This window comes from Triticum aestivum, chromosome 2B, assembly GCF_018294505.1.
Source record: "Triticum aestivum cultivar Chinese Spring chromosome 2B, IWGSC CS RefSeq v2.1, whole genome shotgun sequence".
NCBI classification, from domain to species: Eukaryota; Viridiplantae; Streptophyta; class Magnoliopsida; order Poales; family Poaceae; genus Triticum; species Triticum aestivum.
Genome location: NC_057798.1, coordinates 28,103,830 through 28,112,243, shown reverse-complemented (window position 1 = coordinate 28,112,243; position 8,414 = coordinate 28,103,830).

The following is an 8,414-nucleotide window of genomic DNA, read 5'->3' as shown; positions in this document are numbered from 1 at the left end:
CAAAACAAAATAAAATGACATTTGCAAAGATAACACAACTCAACTGAAGAAGCAAAAACTTAGGTTCAACCGATACTAACCGATAATTGTTGAAGGAGAAAGGTGGGATGCCTAAGGGGGCATCCCCAAGCTTAGATGCTTGAGACTTCTTGAAATATTATCTTGGGGTGCCTTGGGCATCCCCAAGCTTGAGCTTTTGTGTCTCCTTAATTCCTCTCATATCATGGTTTCTCTTTTTATCAAAAGCTTCATCCACACCAAACTCAACAAGAACTCGTGAGACAGGTTAGTATAAACCAATGCAAAACCTTATCATTTTCTACTGTAACAAATCACTAACATTATTATTCAACATTGAATACTAAATGTCTCTGCATATTTAATACTCCTATCCTCAAATAGAATCATTAAACAAGCAAGCATAGGCAAACAATGCAAACATAACAGCAATCTGCCAAAGCAGTATAGTCTGTAAAGAATGCAAGATTCATCATACTTCCCTAACTCCAAAAATTATGAGAGAAATACTAAGCTGTAAAAGATTTATGAGAGCTCATTATGAAAAGAGATTCAACATTATATCACTCTCTGACTTTTCTAGGGAATTTTTACAACAGAGGTAAACTTTCTGTTTTCAAACAGCAACATGTATACTAGCAAAATAAGCATGGTAAAGGCTATCCTTGAAATTTTTATTGAAAATAAAGATGCGAAACATTATTTTAAATAACAGCAAGCAAATACTAACAAAAGAAAATGATGATCCAAGCAAAACGCATATCATGTGGCGAATAAAAATATAGCTCAAAGTAAATTTACCGATGAACGAAGACGAAAGAGGGGATGCCTTCCGGGGCATCCCCAAGCTTAGGCTCTTGGTTGTCCTTGGATATTACCTTGGGGTGCCTTGGGCATCCCCAATATTAGTCTCTTTCCACTCCTTATTCCATAGTTCATCGAATCTTTACCCAAAACTTGAAAACTTCAAACACACAAAACTCAAAACAAAACTCGTAAGCTCCGTTAGTATAAGAAAATAAAACCACCACTTAGGTACTGTAATGAACTCATTCTAAATTCATATTGGTTTAATATATACTGTATTCCAAGTTCTCTATGGTTCATACCCTTACATATTAGCCATAGATTCATCAAAATAAGCAATCAACACAATGAAAACAGAATCTGTCAAAAACAGAACAGTCTGTAGTAATCTGTATCAAACGTATACTTATGGAACCCCCAAAATTATGAAATAAATTGGTGGACCTGAGGAATTTTTCTATTAATCATCTCCAAAAAGAATCAACCTAAAATCACTTTCCAGTAAAAAAAATGACAGCTAATCTCGTGAGCGCAAAGTTTCTGTTTTTTACAGCAAGATCACATTGACTTCACCCAAGTCTTCCCAAAGGCTCTACTTGGCACTTTATTGAAACAAAAGCTATAAAACATGATTACTACAGTAGAATAATCATGTGGACACACAAAAACAGTAAGGGTAAATATTGGGTTGTCTCCCAACAAGCGCTTTTCTTTAATGCATTTCTAGTTAGGCATGATGATGACAATGATGCTCACATAAAAGATAAGAATTGAAACATAATGGGAGCATCATGAAGAATATGACTAGCACATTTAAGTCTAACCCACTTCCTATGCATAGGGATTTTGTGACAAACAACTTATGGGAACAATAATCAACTAGCATAGGAAGGCAAAACAAGCATAGCTTCAAGATTTTAAGCACATAGAGAGGAAACTTGATATTATTGCAATTCCTACAAGCATATATTCCTCCCTCATAATAGTTTTCAGTAGCATCATGAATGAATTCAACAATATAACCAGCACCTAAAGAATTCTTTTCATGATCTACAAGCATAGAAATTTTACTACTCTCCACATAAGCAAATTTATTCTCATCAATAGTAGTGGGAGCAAACTCAACAAAATAACTATCATGTGAAGCATAATCCAATTCAAAACTAAAATCATGATGACAAGTTTCATGGTTATCATTATTCTTAATAGCATACAAGTCATCAAAAAAATCATCATAGATAGCAACTTTGTTCTCATAATCAATTGGAACCTCTTCCAAAATAGTGGAATCATCACTAAATAAATTTGACACTCTTCCAAATCCACTTTCATATTCATCACAATAAGATTCAACATCCTCCAAAATAGTGGGATCAATACTACCTAAAGTTGACACTCTTCCAAACGCACTTTCATCAATATAATCATCATAAATAGGAGGCATGCTTTCATCATAATAAATTTGCTCATCAAAACTAGAGGGGCAAAAAATATCATATTCATCAAACATAGCATCCTCAAGCTTGTGGCTTTGCATATCATTAGCATCATGGGTATTCAAAGAATTCATACTAACAACATTGCAATCATGCTCATCATTCAAAGATTTAGTGCAAAATATTTTATAGATTTCTTCTTCTAGCACTTGAGCACAATTTTCCTTTCCATCATTCTCACGAAAGATATTAAAAAGATGAAGCGTATGAGATAAACTCAATGCCATTTTTTTGTAGTTTTCTTTTATAGACTAAACTAGTGATAAAACAAGAAACAAAAAGATTTGATTGCAAGATCTAAAGATATACCTTCAAGCACTCACCTCCCCGGCAACGGCGCCAGAAAAGAGCTTAGTTGATGGGGTGTGAGTGCCGTTTACCTAGCCTCCCCGGCAACGGCGCCAGAAAAGAGCTTGATGTCTACTACACAACCTTCTTCTTGTAGACGTTGTTGGGCCTGCAAGTGCACAGGTTTGTAGGACAGTAGCAAATTTCCCTCAAGTGGATGACCTAAGGTTTATCAATCTGTAGGAGGCGTAGGATGAAGATGGTCTCTCTCAAACAACCCTGCAACCAAATAACAAAGAGTCTCTTGTGTCCCCAACACACCCAATACAATGGTAAATTGTATAGGTGCACTAGTTCGGCGAAGAGATGGTGATACAAGTGCAATATGGATGGTAGATAAAGGTATTTGTAATCTGAAATTGTAAAAACAGCAAGGTAACAAGTGGTAAAAGTGAGCGTAAACGGTGTTGCAATGGTAGGAAACAAGGCCTAAGGTTCATACTTTCACTAGTGCAAATTCTCTCAGCAATAATAACATAGATAGATCATATAACAATCCCTCAACATGCAACAAAGAGTCACTCCAACGCCACTAATAGCAGAGAACAAACGAAGAGATTATGGTAGGGTACGAAACCACCTCAAAGTTATCCTTTCTGTTCTATCTATTCAAGAGTTCATAGTAAAATAACATGAAGCTATTCTTTCCGCTCAATCTATCATAGAGTTCATACTAGAATAACACCTTAAGACACAAATCAACCAAAACCCTAATGTCACCTAGATACTCCATTGTCACCTCAAGTATCCGTGGGCATGATTATACGATAAGCATCACACAATCTCAGATTCATCTATTCAACCAACACAAAGTACTTCAAAAAGTGCCCCAAAGTTTCTACCAGAGAGTCAAGACGAAAACGTGTGCCAACCCCTATGCATAGGTTCATGGGCGGAACCCGCAAGTTGGTCACCAAAACATACATCAAGTGGCACATGATATCCCATTGTCACCACAGATAATCACGGCAAGACATACATCAAGTGTTCTCAAATCATAAAAGACTCAATCCGATAAGATAACTTCAAAGGGGAAAACTCAATCCATTACAAAAGAGTAGAGGGGGGAGAAACATCATAAGATCCAACTATAATAGCAAAGCTCAGGATACATCAAGATCGTGCCATAGAGGGAACACGAGAGAGAACACGAGAGAGAGAGAGAGAGAGAGAGAGAGAGAGAGACAGAGACAGAGACAGAGAGACAGATCAAACACATAGCTACTGGTACATACCCTCAGCCCCGAGGGTGAACTACTCCCTCCCCGTCATGGAGAGCGCCGGGATGATGAAGATGGCCACCGATGAAGGATCCCCCCTCCGGCAAGGTGTCGGGAAGGGCTCCCGAGAGGTTTCTGGTGGCTACAAAGGCTTGCGGCGGCGGAACTCCCGATCTATCTTGATATTCGATGTTTTTAGGGTACGAGGGAATATATAGGCGAAAGAAGTCGGTCGGGGGAGCCTCGAGGGGCCCATGAGAGGGTAGGGCGCGCCCAGGGGGGTGGGCGCGCCCCCCTGTCTCGTGGCCTCCTCGATGATCCCATGGCTTGCACTCCAAGTTCCTGCGATTGGTTTTGTTCGAAAAATAACTTTTCCGAAGGTTTCATTCCGTTTGGACTCCGTTTGATATTCCTTTTCTTCGAAATACTGAAAGAGGCAATAAAACAACCATATGGGCTGGGCCTCCAGTTAATAGGTTAGTCCCAAAAGTAATATAAAAGTGTATAATAAAGCCCGTAATCATTCAAAACAGATAATAAAATGGCATGAATGCTTCATAATTTATAGATACGTTGGAGACGTATTAGGGCTCCCGAGAGGTTTTTGATGTCTACAGAGGCTTGCGGCGGCGGGACTCCCGATCTATCTTCTCCCACGATGATTTTAGGGTATATGGGACTATATAGGCGAAAGAAGTCGGTTCGGGAGTGCTCGAGGGGCCCACGAGACAGGGGGGCACGCCCAGGGAAGGTGGGTGCGCCCTCCTATCTCCTGGCTTCCTCGAAGCTCCCCTGGCTTGAACCCCCAGTCTCCCGGATGATATTCTTCCAAAAAATGACAATGCCGAAGGTTTCGTTCCGTTTGGACTCCGTTTGATATTCCTTTTCTTCGAAATACTGAAACAGGCAATAAAACAGCAATATGGGCTGGGCCTCCGGTTAATAGGTTTGTCCCAAAAGTAATATAAAAGTGTATAATAAAGCCTGTAATCATTCAAAACAGATAATAAAATAGCATGAATGCTTCATAAATTATAGATACGTTGGAGACGTATCATCCCTCCATCTTAACATAAGTGTCTCAACTTTGTATTAACTTTAATACAAAGTTGTACTAACGTCAAGACACTTATTTTGAAACGGAGGGAGTACTTTTTAACTTCACTTTGAACCTTATGGATCGTTTGCATTTTCAACTCGAAAACTCATGCTTGTGGTAATGAACCTCTAGGTGCAACACGGATGCTGTCGACGGCGGGTATACATGCTATGTTTTGAGCGGTGGAGCTCATGATTGTGAATTTCATGGTTATGCTTGGTGTAAATTTGAAACTTTGTTGGATATGTATGTACTTCCTCCATTCCTTTATCTAAGGTGTACTATTTTCAACACTTTGACCAAGGAACATAATTGTAGACTATTTAGGATAAAATTACCCTTATCTAATAATTCATAGATTATTGGCAAGTAAATCATTTAGGCTAGGAAAGGAAGATATACACACAATCGGGAGAGAGATAGTTTCCTTTCCTTTCTCTACAAGGAGAGATACATGCAATCAGGGAAGATATACTTTCCTCTTTTTGGAGGGCCAATATCGGAATTACGAGTAATTAGAACAAATGCACGTTACATTGTGGAATTCTATCAAAAAACAAATATACCTTATATAAAGGAACGGAGGGAGTATGCGTGAACATGTGAACTTGTTTGTGAATTTGGTTATGCTTTTTGTTGTGAACTTGGTGGAGATATATGCATGTGTGAACTTGTTGGATATGTAAGCATGATTAACTTGTGAACTTGGTGGAGATGTAAGCATCTTGTTGTTTGAGTAGCATGGTTGTTCCAACAAGGAAAAAAACAATATCGGCTACAAGACGAGTGTAACACTCGACCAAATGACACTACACAGATTTGGTATAAGCCGAGTGCTGTTTAGGAGCACTCGGCTTACAATGGACACGTGGCAGCATATGGGAGCTTCATTGCACGAGAAGTTAGCCGAGTGGGGCCACTCATCTTATGTGTAGACCGTGGTGGCCCTCCACATGGCTCATGTTTGGTACTTGGCTTATAGTGGACACGTGGCTGCACGTCGTCTCCCGTGGATGAAAAATAGAGCCGAGTGATGCCCTCAGCTAACAACGACACTTGACTTACTTGTACACTGAAATCTGAATTTTTGACTGAACCTGAAGATTATCAGTATTACTCTTAATTCCTGAAACAATAGTCTATGCAAATTTACAACATGAGGTTCTATGTTTACGTGCTGTTGAGCTTCTGTGTTCGGAATAAATATTCACGGTAAAATCTAAATGTATATAATTAGCATGGTCAGAGCATCTCTAGCAGACCCCATTACATTGGGATGAAGATCAAGTACGAGTGCCAGCCGTGGGCGCACGTGTTGTCGGCCGCGTGCACCTCAGGCATGGACATTACAAAGTGCTCTGCCTCTCCTACTTTGCAAGCTTGTTCTGCTGCACCCAACGGCGAATCCAAGGGGTAGGATTGGATGGGCTCAAGCCTGCGCTCCAAAATCGAATATATTTTTTACTAGTACTCATCAGCGCAACCTAGCCCAGAAAACACAGGCCCATCTGCTCAGCCCTCTGTAAACGCTGGTCTCGACCGTGATGTCTGCAACACATCCCTAGTTGTCGACGCCTCACCCACCCACCTGCAGCCGCACCGCAACCCTAGCTGCCGCCGGAGCAGTCCGCGGCGCCGTCCACAGAGAGCACGCCGCGAGGACGCCCACAAAGAGCAGGACGGCACACCGCGACGCCGTCAATGGAGCACGCGGCCAGGGCACCGCCGATGCCGCCGGAGCCAGCCGCTGGGAGCTCGCCGGCCGGCCGCGAGGCTCACCGGACGTCCGCGGAGCCCTACGTCAGGGGCTCGGTCACTCGGGGCGTGCACAAGGTAGACTAGGCTGGGGGCACGCCGCCTCATCAAGTACAGTTCAATGGTTAGTTTTTTCTCCTACCCAACGCCGCTCCTAACTACCATTGTTTTTTGCAGAATTCTAGTAGCATAGTTGGCCTTGCCCAGTTTAATTCTAGTTATTATGACAAAATTTCCAAATTTTGGTTCATAAATTGTCATTCAAAACAAAATCCAGTAAATACTACATGCTTACACTAGTAATTTAGGAAATTGTAATCTTATTTCGACAATATGATTAGGAGATAAAAGCTATTTTGCTCAACTGATCCTAATTTTGGTTTAAAATTTTATAGTTTTAAGAAATTCTAAAATATAAGTGTGCATATGATCTGTTAAAGTTTGAGCTTATTTGCACAAAAGGATTAGGAGAAATTTTCTTTTTTATCTTCTAAAAGGCATTTTAATTTACTCGTCATTAACTTTGAGCCCCCCCTCCATTTTCTTTCTGGATTCGCGTATTGCGTCACACTCGTCATGTGGATCCTTGCTTCCTTTTCCCTCACATTATACTAAAATTTTATACTTATTATACTATTATGTTAAGGAGTATAAATTTTCATTACTTATTTGTCATACTTAACAATAAAATAAAGTTAAAGATTAGTTTTATTATTTATTTATTATATATTTGTAATGCGTATCACTGAAAAATACTCATGCATTGCGGTGGATTCAATTTCTACATTGTAACTAAAAGAATTGATACTTGTGTAGATTATGTAGTTTATATATATCTATGTTAGATATCTCTAAAACATATAATATTATAATAGTGGTTGTACTATATGATTAGGAATACATACTTGTAGAAAATTCTGTAGTGCAAATTTAATTATATATGAGGGACTACTTCAGATATACTCGTTTCTGGAGCTCCCTCCGTTTTTATTTACTCTGCATATTAGAGTTGATTGAAGTCAAACTTGGTAAAGTTTGACCAAATTTATGAAAAACAATATAAACATTTACCATAACAAATCTATATGATGTGAAAGTACATTCAATAATAAATTTAATGGTATTGATTTGTTATTATATATGTTAATATTTGTATTTATAAACTTTGTCGAAGTTTACAAAGCTTGACTTTCACCAAAGCTAATACGCGGATTAAATAAAAATGGGGGGGGGAGTACTCATCTACCTCCAGTCATGCCCACATTACTCCGTTCTGCAATTAGATCTCTTCTGCCTTAGCCCTCTGCTCGATCTACTTTGAGTGCAACTCTGTTTGTAATTAGATATGTTCTGCCATTAGGTACCCTCTTCCCAATTTGCTTTCTAGTGAATAATCTCACTAAATGCAGTGCAATTAGTTTTGTTCTGTCATTTAGATACCAGCTGCTCGGTCTGCTTTGAAGTGAATAATCTCAGTCATTGCAGTTATTCTGCAATTAGTTATGTTTTGCTTACCCTCTGCTCGATCTGGTTTGTAGTAATTAATCTTAGCTAGTGCAGTTCCTTATGTTCACTGGTGATGCTACATGCAAACCTCCCCCCTGCCCCAGCCATAGGAAAATTACCGAAGAAAATTCTTTTAGGGGCCTAAATTCAGTAAAGTGCGGTCAT